Here is a 17,476-nt window from a genome sequence, read left to right as displayed (position 1 = left end):
GAGTTTGTGATGAGCACTGCAAGTGAGATCCTTTCCGTCCTACAAGATACGACTTTTGCGGTCTGTCTCGCTGCCTACAGGGTTTTGGCGAGAAATTTATAGCACAGCTCATTTAACGCATTCTTGGATAAAGTTTTGGAAGGCGATCAAATGCTGCTAGCCCCAGTATTTGAAGCAGTCCTGGCCAGGGCCTTCTTGGGCTTTCCGGTGCTGCCATTCCACATTGGTGAAGCACTTCAGTAGTGCAGAGTTTGAATAAGCTTCCTGGTCTGCGAGTAATCAAGCCCCATCAATTGGCTGCGGCAGCGGCTCCTTCAGTCAGTACCCGAGCTCAACAAACTCACCAAATATAACGACTGTACAAACATAAGTGACAGTTGCCTGTTTTCGCGGAGCTTTTTCACCAGGGGCGATTATCTCCAGAGTCAGAGTGGTCACCGGGAACACACCCTTGCCGCTGTTCTTGACAAATTTTGCTCCTTTTAAATTCTTGAAATCATCAAACAATTTTACCTCCGAAAGGAGCAAGGCTCCCAAACGCTCTCTTGAAACATTTAAGGTGGTTATGCTTGTCCCAACTACTGTTTAAATTTAGGAACTCATCACACGAAAGGCTCTTTCAGACTCAGAACCACAGGTGGTCAAAGTTTCCGGAGCCCTTCATTGCGGCGTCCTTCGTAGCCTGAGTAACTTTTGGAGATTAAATTTTCAAAACCAAACCAAACCAATGCAGATGGCGCGTGAAGATACATCGAGACAGATACGAGAGTGACGTCGCGGCGAACATCGAAAAATCAGGTATGTTTAAATTCGCACGGGTGAAACAGAAAAGGATTCACGCACTGTGAATTTTGGAACGTAATGCGGCCCAAGAGACAGACAAGCCACTGCCAGAATGGGGAGCTTGAAAAACCAACTGAAAGGCTACCAGAGGAGGTCGCAAGAAGCATAAGGACACCTATCGTGCGGCCATACAAAAGGCCCTCTTCGGCTGGTGGATTGTAGTAGCCCACCATCTCCGCCCCAGCTTCTCTGCAGGAGAAGCTGAATGCTTCGGGATTTGTTCAGACTGCGACAAACATTGTTATACCACTCTGAAAATTGAGGAGTAATATATTTTGTGTAATATGTGGAGTTCTTGTGGTTACAGCCCCTGCGTAATGCGTGCAAGTTGATGTGACCATGGCCTGAAACATGGCAACGCATTAACTCTTGTATGCCCAGATGTCATTATGCGCGGTCGTAGCGATTGAAACTCTGCAGGCCGTCAAAACACGCTGACTGAAGCATTGCTCACATATTATTCGCTGGACAACGGGTAGTTGCCTATTAACCACAACTTGTAATTAATTTTCGGATCAATCTTCTATTTAGAAGCAGCTGAGATTAACAATATATATACTTATGATCTACCCTTTTCTAAGAAAATAACTCCATTAAAGACATTGCACGGCCGTTACAGCCTTCGTTATTCGCAGAGTGTAACGAAAGTGCAATAAACAGAGCACAACGGATGAGCAGATGAACAGAACAAAACACCGTGTGATGACGGGCAAGCGTGGAGACTAATCGCTCTTTTTGCAGCCATGTATGGAAGCTATTCCTTCGTCGCAAGTCACGGTCATAGCCAACAATTCTGGACAAAAGACTTTCGAACGGGAAATTTCTTTGATATATTGTAAGATAACGCGATAACAATCAATATATGCGCCAATTTCCCTTCTTCAGGCTTGCGTTTTTTTCCTATTAACATTTTTGCTATCGTCAAACGCGTCACCCATTGGTTTTCTATGACAGCGTTAGCTGCTCGATGGGATCTATAGAACACTATCAAACAAATAGCTTGATATATATCGGAATAATGGACTGTTACCTCCAATATTTCTATACCAGTACCTTAGTCTTGCAATATTCAAAATTTTTGCCTAAGAATGTTGGACATGATGCGTTTCCTAGCGTATGCCTACATAAGGAGCTACCGCTATGCTGCAGGTTGTTAAGTGTGGGTCATAGGGAACACGAAAACCGGGACGCAGGGAAAAGCGGCAATAACTGACGCAGACATAGTCCGTAGCAGCATAAACTCATTTCCTGTCTGTCATCTCGTGTTTCGTAGCGTGTGAAGCAGGCGTCACTTGTCACCGTTTATCTGGTGTCTCTGTTCTTGTTTATTTCGCAGACTTGTGCACCCCTTATTGAGTATAACCAAGAAGCCCAAACTTCTACCTTCACTACTACCACATCTAATGCTGACGATGTGGGAAAAGCGTAAAGACCAACTCAGGAAGCGTCGCTTAGCTACACAACGATGCAGATCAAGAATGTGGTCTAGAACTTGCCGGCTTGAAAGTGGTTGCTTGAGTTAGCCTAGACTCTTAGTAGTACCAAACTTTCTCGCCTTATATTACGGGGACCATCTTGCGGGCTGTCGAGGAAGACGGCATGGATTGCTGAAAACTTCGCTGTCACGTTCGGCTTTTCCAAAGGAGTCTGACACTGAAGTAGTAGAGGACAGAGCGCTACAGACTGCCTCAAAGCCTTTTTCTTTGTTGAGAAACTTTTTCCTCGCACTTCTGAAGGACGCTTACCCCACGAACGCCCCTTCGCGCTATGCTGGAGTACTCCGCTCTAGCGTACTTTCAACTAACAAGCTCAAAAATTCAGCAGGAGCGGCGGGCACTTCGAAGCGAATGGACGTCGATAATGCTGGCGTCCGTCGTGCTGCTCCCAAAGGCCTATTTTGCATAACAGTGCGAGTCGAAGCGCCGCACCGAGCTACACAATACTTTCGCTTCGCCGGCTGCTTGTCGTTACGGGCAACCGTCGAGAGAGATTTAGAGTTGCAGAACCGCCGGAAAAGCTTTGTGCGCCACGAATGCAGCGACTGCTAACACAGGTTGGGTCCTGTCTCTACGGTCCTGTCGCTAAGCGAGGCCAGACTCGTGCTCGCATATTTTAAACGCGCTGTGGCGTAGGCCTGTCGCAACGCCACAACGGACAATTACGGGGATTTACTCAGAAACCGCTACATGTGGTCAACTATCTCTGCGGTAAAAGGCCCCTTACTACTGAACGAAAATAGCACGCTTCAGCATTTGCCTAAAAATGGCGTTATGTGCTAAAGAACACAATCGCAAGATAGACGGCGTGAGGAAGAGCCCAAAGACGAAGCGGAAATTTGCAACTAGCCCTAATGAATGTGCCTTCCAGAGAGAAGCAAAACTGCTTATTGTCAAAGGTACTTTTATTACAGTAGATGTTCACAGCAGGAAAGCATGCTCTGACAGATAGGTGGAAGCATACTGGCACCGAAAATTTCCCAAATATAAAAGAGGGCTGCTAACATGGCTGCAAGCTCGTTTTTACTTCTGTCAATGAAAGCAGACAGACAGAATGCCTCGGTATCGATGCCAATGCATTCATGAGCGGCTGTTATCTACTTCCCATAAATTTGTACTCTTTGTTTAGGCAAAAAACAGGTGCCGTGCTCACGCATGTGTCGGGGCCAGTTCTGCTTGTCATCAAGCCGTCAAGGATTTCCCTTGCTTGAAAATTTCTCTAGAATCTCACAGAATCGCCTTAAGTAAATCCTGGGGGAAGTACTTGAGACCGGGGAATTTTTAGATAAATTTTGCATCATAGACTGAGACATCCCCAGGATTCCCCTAAGGAAATCCTCGGGAGATGTGACCTGGATAACATCCAAGGCGGATGCCAATCAGGAAGTTAAACCGACCGGTCTGGACGCTATGTAGGACGACCTGAACTGGAGAAAGCGTATGGGCTAGAAGAGTAGACACTGTAAAGAGAGGGGAAGTTGTGGTAACGTGATGTTTTGCGCTCTGTTAATGGGCACAGTTATGAAGTGTTGAAGAAGGGGTGTCTTCTAATTGCGGCCGTATCTGAAGCGCGCCTTCCCCCCACCATCACGCTATTCTCAAGCAATCGGGCGGCATTCCTTCGCAGGGCTCCAGATTACCCTAACGTGATTCTCTTCGCCGGGAAACTCGGTAAGAATTTTCCAGACACAGGACGCGCTTACTTAAAATACGCTGGCTGTGCCGCGGAAAGCGTGGTAGGGCGCGATCGTTAACCGCACTCTATTAACCGGCCAGTGATCCGCACTATCCATTCTAACGACCTGAACCTGTGCTGCTCTTCCCAAGCACCTGTGTTCGCCGATGGATGCTCCTTCTCTAACCTTTTTGCCCTGCGAAACTGCTTGTTTCATCTGCAGGACTGAAACAATTAATCACGCGGGTAAGCATATTTTATGTAGTATATCATAGACTACCGCTAACTAGACCTGGCCCTTTTGAGCAAGGCGCAAGGCGTTATGAACTGGTGAGGGACAGGCTGCTAGTAAAGGGGGTATGAAACTGTCACTTTCATTAATTAGGCTGAATAATAAATTACAATAAGCTACTTAAAGCCGCATAAAAGAGGAAAGAGGATCACAACCTATTTAGGGCCCCGACAAGTATCACTGAGACATATCTGGAAGACAAGTACAAGCACGGAAAAACAGCTCGAGATCATTCGTAACGTTAACGTGACTCTGACCCTATAGTTATTTGTGAAGTATCAAATGAACTCGCCGAAAAGCTCGTTTTACTGAGGGGCCAATGTCATTTTCGCTGAAGAACATAACAAAAAGTGTGCTATATCATTCATCACAGTTGCTCGAGGAAACTTGCAACGCCTACAAAAAGGGGCTAGATGCTTGATGCAGCTTATGCGAACATTCAGCGAGCCGGCAGCTAAAACAGAGGACGTCACCGCAGGCACATCGCAGCCCATACTTTGAGGACTTACCAAACCCAAGGGAAAAAAAAGAAACAACACCCCTTAGACCCAGCCTATGAGCACGAAGAGCGGGACTCGTTTGCGCAGTAAGAGCAAACTCTCTCCACCGCCTACGCATCACCGAAGGTACGTCACCGCTTCGCACCTACAAGGCCCGAAGTTTCTGTCACGTGATGCGCGGTCACCCTCGCATAGGAAGGGGTTTATCAGCAATATGAATGCGTAACAGAACACTGAGAACCAATTTATGTTAGATTGTATGAATCTATTACCGAATGCCAGTGTCAAACTGCTTTTACTTACAAAATAGATGTAGTAGGGCAGAAAAGGTCAAATATTCAAATACATGTGCCCTTACTACCAGTTTTCAAAAGACGCGGGTTCGATCCCGGCCGCGGCGGTTGAATTTCTTTGGAGGAGAAATTCTAGAGGCCCGTGTACTGTGCGATGTCAGTGCACGTTAAAGAACCCCAGGTGGTCGAAATTCCCGGAGCCCTCCACTACGGCGTCTCTCATAGCCTTGGTCGCTTTGGGACGTTAAACCCCATAAACCAAACCAAACCAGTTTTCACAACCAAACTCTGGGCACATGAGGAGTGTTTTTTGTCGCGAATACCTTAGGCGAGGCTGCACCACAGTTCAACTCCCAAAGGCGACTACACAGTCCGTTCCGGGTATGACGTCACAAGTAGAAATCGAATGTGCGGAAAAAAATTTCAATCTTTTAAATCTCTTTTTTAAACTATTGTTTCGCTGCCGGAGAAACACCAAGACAGCCCCTCCCCCTCGATAAAAAAAAAACAGCGTTCTTGATGAAGAACGAAATCGGATGGATTTCTCTTTTATGAGAACTTTATGAAAAACGACTTACCTGTACTGCAGTGTCTACGCCAAGTGTACCAATGAGGAAGCTGGCCTCCACGATTCTCGGAAAAGTCCTTCGGCCAAGATGACCTCACTCCACCTGAAAACAACAGAATTGGGCGTGGCTTCGTTAGTAACCCTGCACGCACTCCGTGAGCGATGTGGTTAATCATGCAACGAGCAAAGGAAAGATCATGCATATTTTTGAGAGGAGAGTAATGGTTGAGCCACATTAATTCGTACACACTCAACATAATCTTCAGTTTTGAAAGCCAGTTTCCAACAAACTGACGGGTCACAAGGCAAGCCTCACGAGCCAGCGCTGCATGGCGGCTATTATATAAAATTGGGTACGCCACCAGTAGAAAGCAAAAACTAGATTTACGCATAAAAATACGTGCGCACGCAACACAACATAATTACTGGTGCGGGCGTAAGAAAAGTTAAAATTCACTCTAGCACATCAGTGTTAAGGATTTGCAGCAGTATCCTGTGAGCGCTATTAAAGTGTATACTACCTCTTTTGCAAGCTTGTCTCTGTGCTTCAATAAGATAAGCGTGTTCTCAAAAGCTTGTGGGCTCTAACATCTTGCACAATGGTGCGCAATTTTCGAATATCATTTACGGCTCAGGATCCTGTTACGCTTCATCAGCCTTATATGTGCACATTTCTCCGACTGTCGTGCATACACGTGTGCACAGGCAGGACATTGGCGGTGATACTTTTTCAAAGCATAGATGTTTTCTTCACTACACTGGAGCTCGTATCTGCTTGCCGCAACTCCATTAACGCAAAGACTTATGCGTGAAGCTTGTTGCAGACGTTGACGAATTTTATCCTACATTTAGCTAAGCGACTTTTGAGCTATCACTTCAATATATTTAATAGCTTCTTGACTACTTGTCCGCATAGCCTTTGGTAACACGCCTGGCAAGACATATTTGTCGTTCAGTTCCAAAACCTTTTTTTTTCTCCTGAGTTGACAGGTGCTTGGCTCTTCATCAAGCGACAAATGAGAAGAAGTAGGCAGAGACCAAAAGTAAGCGCTGAGAAGTGGCGTGCAAGGGTGGATAACATCATTTTATTTTTTTCCCGCAAGCGATGACTGGCGACGGTAGTGAAGAACAGGATTTGCGTAGCGCCCTGTTGTTTATGCTTGTGCTTGTCTGCCTTTTGCGCAGTTTACATGAGGTACCATTCCGTTGGTTGGTCACCACCCAGAAAACTTGCTGCAAATCGCGTTCTCAGAAATTTTGCAAGTGCATTTTCCTCGCTTGGCTTCGGAAGGACAGGGGTATCTCCGCACGCGCATGAGCATTTACGCAGATTTTTGGCTCCTTGCACGTCAGATTAAACCAACCTAACTTCTATGAAGCTTCCCTGATTTTGGGACTATGCTTTTGTAAGAAGTTCTGAAAATTCAACTTTATCAATTTTTTATACAAATGTCTGTGTTGGCGCATTGCAAGGATTCTTGGCGAAGACCTGCCAGCCTTGGCACGACAGACCCCTGCAGAGAGTGTTACGCGAGCAAAAGTAGTGAAGAGGGAAATAATTCCTGGAACAAGGCCCCGTGGGCCGGCCGGGCATATTTAGCGCAGGGCCCCATGTTATGTGTTTTTTGAACATTAACTCTTTTTATTTATGCCGTTAGTCAGCACTGCGTCTTAATCCACCTGCTATGACAAAGGCGCGGAGCGCTGTGACGGCAGTAGAATTATCCTAGGTTTATCAGGAATAAAAAAAATGACGGTTCAGCTTAATCCTGAGTAATGACTTAACTGGAATAATGCTTGTAATGCTGGCTTATAATGCTGTCTGTGAGATGATGCACAGCTTTTGCACTAAACCTTATTCTTTAAAGGATAATTATCATACGCACGTGTTGCTTTCCAATATGCAGGAGGAAATTATAAATAGGGCCTCCAAGAGGTTTTTTTAAAGAATTTTGAAAGCAGGCAAGGAGCAAATAAGTATACTTGATGATGATGGATTATTATGGCGCTAGGGCATCTGCGGCCAAAAAGCGCCATGGCACAGGGTACTTTCGTTTGCTCAAGATGGGGTCAAAGACCCGTTTCCCAAGCATTGCGTTCTGAATAAGCCGAGCACCAGACCAAGGGAAAGCTTGTACGCCCATTGCTTCATCGGTGGGTACCCGGCGAATCTGGCGATCGAACTCCGCACCTACCGCATGCGAGGCGGATGCTCCACAACTAGGCCAACACTGCGGTAACTAAGTATATTTCTTGGAAAGCCTCTGGCAGTATGCAGACGGCACGGCTCCGGGCCAAGAAACTTGCCAGCAACTTGATCTGAACTTGCAGTCCTTCTTAGAGTAGTTAAAATGCAATACTTGCATTAAAAGCTGCTAACCCGAAAGTCGCGAGGTCGATACCGGCCGCGACGGCCACAACTCGATGGGGCGAAAGGCTAGAGGCTCGTGTACTGAGCGATCTCAGTGCATTAAAACACCTCAGGTTGTCGAAATTATAGGCAGCCCTCCACTGTTGCTTCCCTCCATGGCCTGAGTCACTTTGGGACGTTGAACCCAGAAACCAAACCAGGCATTAAAACGCCTTTCCGAACGATCCTTGATGGAAGTGTGTTTCTTTACTTGTTCGTTATTGTCACACTGTATATTTTCTGTCTTTTGTGTCAAATGTAACAAGTGAAGGCGGGCTAGTTGATGGTTGACAATGGAGTGCATATTGCAACCGCGCAAAACGACGAGGGACGAAGAAACGAAAGCACAGGACAAGACGCTGAACTTAAATTAAGGTTTCATCATCATCATCATCATCAGCCTGACTACGCCCACTGCAGGGCAAATGCCTCTCCAATGTCTCTCCAATTAACCGTATCCTTCGCCAGCCGCGGCCACCATATTCCCGCAAATTTCTTAATTTCATTCGACCACCTAATTTTCTGCCGCGCCCTGCTACGCTTGCCTTCTCTTGGAATCCACTCCGTTACCCTTAAGGACGAGCGGTTATCTTGCCTTCGCATTACATGCCCGGCCCAAGCACACTTCATCTTAAGGAAACTAAGGTTTACTACAAGGAAAACCACATTTATACACGATTCGTAATCACACCTGATAAACAGCAGACACCAGCGCGCCCACGTGCCTGTATAATGTGATGGTGTCTGCTGTTTATCAGGTGTGATTACGAATCTTGTATAAATGCGGTTTTCCTTGTAGTAAACCTTAGTTGAAGTTCAGCGTCTTGTCCTGTGCTTTCCTCTCTTCGTCCCTCTTCGTTTTGCGCGGTTGCAATATGCACTCCATTGTTTGTGAATTTTAAACTTGTTTAGTAAAACCCGTCAGCTATCCCAACGTCACCTCAGCATCACTAAAGCATCATCATCATCATCCCCATCATAAGCCTCACTGTTTCAACTGCAAAACATGCCACTCTATCATTTGTTTCCAAAGAGCCCTCTGCTGGGATAGCGGAAGGCGCCCAATCCTATAGCAGAGTTGATAGTCTTATATGTCCACCTGACAAAGTGCCACCTCCAAGCTAACTTGGCCTACTCTTGGAACCTGGTGCGTTATCCTGTAAGGCGATCCGTCATCTGCTTTCTGATTGCGTTCCATGCCCATGGCCATCTACTATTCTTGATTTCGACTACGATATCTTTAACTGGCGTGTGTTTCCTATACGGCTGCAAGATCGACCAACAGCACGGCTGCCCTTGGCACACTCCAAACTCCAGAATACTTATTACCACCAGAGCAACGAATATGCGTCTTCAGCTGGAAATAATTGCCCAGCCGAGTTTCTTGACTGGGAATGTGATGTATCCTGAACGCCATTTTTATTTTCGCGCAACTATGAAGGAGGGAGAGACTTCAATAAACTAATAATTTCGGCGTCGATGATAGCGGTACTGTTACAACAACACCAGCTGCTTGGCGTACTAAAGCAAGGGACATGCTTTCACAGAAACGGGCATGGCAACACTTGGAGATTCTGGGCGGCTTTGCTGGATAAGGCAGCAAGCATATGTCCCACCCGTTCAAAAGTTCAGTATACAAACAGCCACCGGTGGCCCAGCGCAAATATAACCGACATATTAGGGAAGAAAGTAGCGGTGGTTTTAGAATAGACACACTAGAAAAAAAGCAGAATGTTAAACAATCTTGATTGGTGGTAGTAGATACTCTGGCTGGTACGGTCTGTGCTAGTTTGCAGAGCTTTGTGCGCTGCGTTCAAGTTAAAGCCAATTCAGGCCTCTCACAGATTTTCAATGAATTGCCTAAAGCTGCCGTAGTGGCTCAGTGGTTATGCACTCGGCTACTGACCCGAAAGACACGGGTTCGATCCCGGCCGCTGCGGTCGCATTACGATGGAGGCGAAATTCTAGAGGCCCGCGTACTGTGCACGTTTAACGTGCACTGACATCGCACAGTACACAGAACCCCAATTGGTCGAAATTTCCGGAACCTTTCACTACGGCGTCCCTCATAGCCTGAGTCGCTTTGCGACGTTAAACACCCATAAATCAAACCAAACTGAATTGAATAAATACTGCGACCAAATGGAATGCTTCTCCTAGCCCCGATGGCTTTTTTTCTGTCTCAAGACAGAGTTATTTAAGTGACAGCAAAGTATTTCTCGCGTGCCCGGCTCGACATCGCCAGAGCTTTGCATCGGTGTGCAACCACAACAACTACAGACATTAGTGTGCGGTGAGGACAGTCTCCATAAAGTTCGCCCGTACGTGTCTGGTAACGCTGAGCAGGGCGACGCTGCTGTCCACAAAACTTCATCACTGGCTCGGCGTACTCCCGAAACATTAAGTACATGTGCATAAGTGGTGCCTGCGCTGCTGTCCAGAGTACATAGCGGCCGCAGCCAAACTGCGCAGGCCTGTTTTGCTTAGCGGGGATCTGGCTAGAAGCGTCGGCAAGCTGGAAGCCGGCGAAGCCGCGAGGCACGTCGCGGCGTCGTCCATAAAGCCGGATTAGAGTCACCGAATATTCCGAGACGCGGCGGCTTACGGCTTCCCAGCTGTGGGTCAGTTCTTGTTTCTTTGTGCATGCGCACGTGTCTGCGACACACCACTGTAATGTCGGAAGTGTAGGTTGTTGTGGCGAACAGCCAGGCGATTGCCGGAAGTCTGAGGTCTGCCGTTTATGTTCCCCTAGAGCTGTTCCCAATGGCTGCCTCCAGAATGTAAACATAGGGTGGATGTAACGCCTCACGATACTTGAATGCGAAGATTGCGAGCATGCTGAACCATTATGGTGTATAAACAAGAGAAGCAATGAATAACATGCCCGAAATTTAAGTATATTAAAAGATAAGTACGCACATTTGGTTGCGAACGTAAGTGCAGAGGATGCGTGTCTCGTTCGAGTGAGACTAGGGTTCTCGGTAAGAGTGCCGACTAGACTGCGCGTGTTAGCCTGGAAGCATACTATATTAAGAGATATGGCGACACCTGCATCAGCACTCCCTCATTATCACTCTTTGCAGCAGAGGTCGACTTTTTAGAAGGTTCTAACGTTTGACTTTTTATGTCTTGTTGCTTGCTTCGGCTTGCTGTTATTTTTCAAGACTGTTCGTTCTCCTCCTTATCACCTCTGTTCATCGCGTTATTTAAGGTGTGCCTTGCTTGAATAAAATTAAGTTGATAGTCAGCTCTTGTGTCTTCTCCTTTCTTCGTCTGTGGTTGCATGCTTTGGAGCTGCTCTTTTTCTTAGGTTCAAGGAATTAATGTTCGCCTATATGTGTGTAAAGACTTAATCGATATTTAGTAGTGCTCGGTGACTTCAATTCGAACGAGGTTTCCGTCACATATGTTTAACGTCAAGAATTGGATACTAGTTTTTTTTTTGTATGTATTCTGGTTTTTAATGCGTTAGCATTACAATGGTTTTCACACCACACCCCCGCTAGTGTCGGAACCGCAAATCACTGATTGGTCGAGAGAGGGCAACGCGACTTTGTTACGTCCTCACAATTTACCCTGATGGGCCACCCTGCTTGGTTAGAGAGTTCATGCGACTTTTTGACATGTCCTCGATCTCCTGACCGAGTTCTGAGCCGCATAGTTCGTAGTTAGCAAACAGAGATAGGAAATCAAAATCTCAAACCAGAAAAAAATGTGACATATGAAAAGTTCAGCTTCGTCAAAGCATAGCGGGTACCTGCCACTGTAGCTAGCAGTCCAAATCTGACGGTTGACGGTCTGACAATTTCATTGAAATTGGTGCAAAGCAGTCATTAGCTGCAGCCCAGCCTGTGACCGACAAAGTGAAGTATAATTCAATCGGATTCCCATAGCTTTGTGTTCACGACTTCTGAGTAGTATTCTTACGTACATTTACGGCCAGGCGCAGAGAAAATATGCCAGTTTAGAATTCCGCGCTCAGTTGTCGCTATACCAATTTTGCCTGCAATGTGAATGACAAGATTATTGCATGAAAATAAAAGCAAAAGATCACACCTGCAAATTAGGTGCTAGACACTCGTAGGTGGTCGGATATCTCCGCGACGGCTCATCGGTGTCCTATTTCTGTTATCGCACTTGTAGTAACCGCTGCAGCTGTTGGAGCGAGCCTTTCTCAGGTGCGGAAGGATCTCCGAAAGTTGAAGAGGTGGAGTAACCGCGAACTTGTACGAGACTTGGACGAGACGAGAGGACCGCTCGTCCTACCTTCTTCTCGTTCTTAAGTCTCGTCCAAGTTCGCGGTTATTTCTCCTCTTCAACATGTAAGACCAACTGGCCCAAAGCTTCCCCTTGTTGAACCTTAGATCTCCGAAAGGTTTCAGTAATTCTCTGCTATAAACTGTGTCTCGTTTTGTGCCGTAAAATTCGAAAGCTCTTGAATATAGGCGTATGTTTGTACGTTTGCTCGCTTTCCTGTGCATCTGCATAAAGAGTGTTGCAAGTAAGTTGAGCAAAAAAAATGGGTTCTTCGCAGACGCATCAAACCGCCAACTTAACGCGTTCAGTTGTATGGCGCAACTTAGAGAATATTTTTTATACGATTTTGCTCATTAGGTAAAAATAATTAAGCAAAATTTCTGGCATTCATTTTTGGACCAAGGTCGTTTCGTGAAATTGTACACGGGGGTCACAAACATATTGATGTAGTGTTGTTGTAGCAAAGTAACTCCTTTTCCTAGATTTAATGAAAGTGCGTCAAATATTAAATAAAGAAGACACGCCAGTACGCTGTAGCGTTACCCTATCGCTGCACTCAACCAAATTTTCAGCGAACAAAGCAAGAACCTAAAAAGTAGCAAGAACCCTGTCCGGACCAAAGTGAGTGGCCACCGCTTCACTTCGACGGTCAGCAAAGAAATCAAACTCTTCTGTTTTTTTTTTTGTCTTTGTGATAACCCAATGAAAGATTCGTTGCAATAGGCTTTAGGTGTCCTTGAAGTTTTAACTCGGTTATCAGAGTGGCGGCGCACGATTTAAGTGTTCCTGACGAAGATGCTGACTCAGTTTCAGGCCGACGCTGACCGCAGCGCAGAGCCCTCTCTTCGACGCGGTCAGCGCTCACGCTTTTTTTTCGTTCAAAACATGGTCGAGGGCGGTAAAGTAAGGTAGCGCAAGAGCGCGGTAACGTGTTTTTTTTTTTAATATATACTTGGCGGCCTTTCCCCAGATGCTGGTAGGAAGGACCGTGCGCAAGATACATTGCGAACTAAAAACATTTGCTGTTTCTGAGCCCTCTTTTTTATTGCTAAACGAAGCGCGCACGTGCTTATAGCGTAAAATGAGCACTCTACTTTTTAACGGTGTGAAATAGTACGAGGCGTTTAAAGCCCAAAAGCGGCATGGGCTATGAGGAACGCCAGTGTAAAGGGCTCCGGATTTAGTTTAATCACTGGAATTCTTTAAGATTTCTCGACATTAGCTAAGACACACCGAATGTTAATATGTAAAAGCATACGGCACCGAGAATCAAATAACTCGGCCGGCGAGTCTTCTTGGTGGCTGGGGTTCTTTTACGTATACTAAGAAGAACTGCAGGCAAATTTTTATGATTAAACTTTCTTTCTGGCACATTCTTGCTACGCTGATATCTACCTCCATCAACTGACGCAATTATTGGTGATGAAATGGAATTTCACGCAGCATGATTTGAACTTGTGACATAAGTACGGGAAGGAATCTGTCATCTCGTTTTGAAAGTTGAGTGAGTGAGTGAAAAACTTTATTAAGCTCTAGTTTTGTTTTTCTTCTGCGGCTGTCAGATGGCTTCGTCCATCTACTTGTTCAAAGTCCTTAGTCCATGGCTCCGCTGGAAGCTGCTGCCAGTTGTGCTCGCCGAATCAGACCTTCTTGGTCGACTCGGCGATCGCTGGAGAGCACTCCCTCCCATTGCTTCGCACTCGAGTTTGTTATCGCTGGTATCACGCTTATCCTCTGGCATGCCCACGTTATGAGGTACAGCGTGGGTGGTTCTTGGCACCAAGGGCATTTGTCAGTGTATTGTGTGGGATACATTTTGTTGAGTACGTGTAGGTTCGGGTACGAGCCCGTTTGTAGCTGCCTCCACGCGACAGAGTCTTCTCTGCTAAGGGAGTTGTGTGCTGGTGGATACCGTTTTCTGCAGCCCTTGTAATAGTTTAGTATTGCCGAATAATCTTGGGGTACAGGTTCGTTCCCCTCGAGGTCGCCTACTTTGGATGCTCGGTAATAAGTGTACCATCGAGTTATCCTGTCCGCCTCTTCGTTCCCAGTTATTCCCGCGTGTCCCGGCGTCCATACTATCGTATGCCTGATTGGTTCTTCGTTTGGTTGTTGTGTTATGTGGCCCCCAGAGCGGAGTATGCGGAGCGCTCTATGCCCTATTCTGCCGCGTAGGTAGTTGCGGCATGCTGTTTGTGAGTCTGTAAGGATTTTTAGAGACCGTTTAGATCGATAGCCGTCCGCTGCAGCTAGAGCGACGACCGCTTCTTCAGCCTCGACTATCGTACAGTCTTGTAGTGATACGCTGGTGATCTCGCGTAGGGTCGAGGCAATCACTGTTGTTACCGCATTGCTGTTGTGCTGCCCCGCTGTTCTGGTGTATGTGGCTGCGTCCACGTATATCGTCGTTTCTTGGAGTGCTAATGTCTTTTGTAGGTATTCAGCCCTTGCGTCTCTGCGCGTTTGTGCAGGTTGGGATCCATGTTCCTGGGTATGAGCGTTACTTTTAGTGTGTTGCGATATTCGTCCGAGGCTGTTTCTGTTCTCTGTATCTCTTGAATTGATCGGCGTGGCCCAGTTTCTTTAGGAGCTCCCTGCCATGTGGGGACTGCTGAAAGTTGAGTGCGGTTTTGCCTAGCTTCAACGACCTAAGTCGAAAATTGTGGCGCCAATGGGATTTTCTGTCAAAATTGGCCAGCCGTGGCAATTGTAGTATTTTATTTTTTGACGTTACCTTCGATATAAAAGCTTTGTTTCAAGCACAAGTGATACCTTGTCAACGAAACGCAGTCATCTATTGGCCCAGAGCAACTCATTTCTTCCTCAGTGTTCGCTTAAAGAGGCGAAAGAGAAGGAATTTATCGCGTAGTTCACATTTTACCAGTCTTTGTGGAGCATGGTTCTTTTTTATCGATAAAGCAATACCACCGAATCAATTTCTCTAGCGCGAAGTGAGCTAAGTCTCTAAAATCAAATAAGCCCACCCAGAGTTACACGGTGCTCTTGAGGACGTGCTATGTTTGCACATGCAGTTTGTTCTTTCATTTCCCATTGTTCTGAGCTCGGCATCACGCTTCTGCCACGCCTCTAAATCTGTACCCTCGTAACCGACTCACAAGCGGTATGTCGTGTGTACGCCGCTCACCTATTATCACAGCAGTTGTCGATACAGCTTCCAAGAGTTTTCACGGACACAATTCCTCTCATTCGAATGTTCTGGGCACCAGGCCAAGCTTCCATTCCTGGCAACAAGCATATCCACGCTCTCGCCCGAGACCTGACCCGCCGAGCATCAAGGGGAGAGGCCAGGCCATGTCGTCGGAGATTTAAACACGAAGAGAACGACGTAACAGCACCACCACCCACATAACCTTTAACATATAAACTCATCCTTGCCACATAAGAATAATCTATCCCCCATAAACAAAAAACACACACAGAAATTAGTCGACAGAAAGGATGTCATAGCTTACCCTCAACTTTAGGACACACTGTCCTAAACATCAACTACACCACACCCCTTCTTCCCCTCCTGGCTACCGCCTAACATGCAGCTTCCCTGAACCCGCAGTCTTTCACTACCTACGGGAATCCGTCGACCCATCGGGGGACAAGCAACCCATCCTCCAACCCGTTTTCTTCTCTTGGGAAGCGTCTGCAGAGGTCCAGCATAGACCCACAAGACCAGCAACGGCTGATTGAGCGGGCACTCTATTTACCGACAGTCAAATGATTCCTGGATTGAAGACACCACCCGACGAGAACGGTGGCCAGATACCATTGCTGAAATAAAAGTGTTCTCTCCTCCACCTACAGTGGGCCGATATGTGCGAGTGGCGTGGAAAATCATGAGAGTTTTGCACACGGTGATGAAGGTGAGCAAACAATGCCTTTCTAAATTTGCTTGGCGCAGCGGCCTTAAGAACAGGCACAGGTAACAATGTCTCCAGTACCTTGCTTGCTGGTCTGTGCGTATTGTGAACCTACTTCAGTGTCTTCCACTGCTGTTACATGCTAGTTTTCGAGAGGTCCTCATGGACACAAGGTTGATAATTTTGGTTCCCTACATAGTTACTGTGTCACTCCTACAGAAGCTGCGTAATTACTGTCTACTCGACCAATTAAAAAATGCGCGCTCGAGATCTTTCTCCACGGATCTTAACATCCCATCCCGCGCGATACTTGTCACCACCTGAATGATCATGATCAAGAAGCATCATCGTCATCAGCCTGACTGCGCCGACTGCAGGATAGAGGCCTCTCCCATATCTCTCCAATTAACCTTGTCCTGCGCAAGCTGCGGCCACGCTGGCCCCGCAAACTAATTCATTTTATCCATCCATCTAACTTTTTGCCTCCTCCTGCTACGCTTCCCTTCTCTTGGAGGCCAGTGTGATAGTCTTAAAAACCAGCGCTTTTCTTGCCTTCGCATTACATGCCCTGCCCAAGCCCATTTCTTCCTCTTGGTTTCAACTAAGATGTCATTAACCCCCGTTTGTTCCCTCGTCCAGTCCGCCCGCTTCCGGCCTCTTAACGTTACACCTGTCAGCAGCTACAAAGCCGCTGCTGTAAAATTAAGTGCTATGCAACCGTTTCAAAAAGTGTGGTTTCCTGGAGTGTCCCTATATGTTTGATGCCATATATACTAAGGCACTTTAAAGTGTTGACGGGTACGAACCGTTGCAAGCTCAACGCCAATCCCAGTGTAGGAAGTATAGAGTGTTACAGTGGCTTCCCGCTGCCATTGAACAGGCGCAAGAAAAAAAATGAATTTTTTTTTGTAGCATAGCTACACAAATTAAAATAGAAGGCGGCAGCTTATATTATACCGAGTGTTTCAAGAACACTTTAAAAAATTTTCAAAAATAGGGTTTTTGAGGTACAAATATCGCTTTTCCGGCATAGTATTAACAGTTTTGGCGGACAACAGAAAACACGTGAATCATCTTAAGTAGAAAGCTAGTTAACTAAATTTTAATAATTGAGTTTTTAACTGCTTGAGTTAGGCGTCTAGTTGCAATAAGAGTTCGGTAGCCGGTCGTTAGCAATAGCCATATCAGTTTTTAGAATTTCGAAAACGCGATTACTCTTGGCGCTGAGGCTCTACAAAATTTCGCTTTTACGACTAGTTACGTCCACTGG

General features: G+C 46.3%; 1 protein-coding gene across 2 annotated transcripts in view; it reads right to left on the bottom strand.

The window, feature by feature from the left end:
• The window catches only part of LOC149328391 (uncharacterized), a 223,805-nt gene that overhangs the window by 123,527 nt on the left and 82,802 nt on the right, over positions 1–17,476 (bottom strand). For both annotated transcript variants that reach the window (XM_089561824.1, XM_089561825.1), the window contains exon 2: positions 5,678–5,770. The gene's annotated coding sequence lies outside the window, so the exon portion shown is untranslated. The remainder of the gene's footprint in view (positions 1–5,677; positions 5,771–17,476) is intronic.

Source organism: Amblyomma mixtum, chromosome 9 (assembly GCF_055824585.1).
Source record: "Amblyomma mixtum isolate Tamu chromosome 9, ASM5582458v1, whole genome shotgun sequence".
NCBI classification, from domain to species: Eukaryota; Metazoa; Arthropoda; class Arachnida; order Ixodida; family Ixodidae; genus Amblyomma; species Amblyomma mixtum.
Note: the sequence above shows the minus strand (reverse complement) of the source record. Positions and strands in the feature narration are given on the sequence as shown.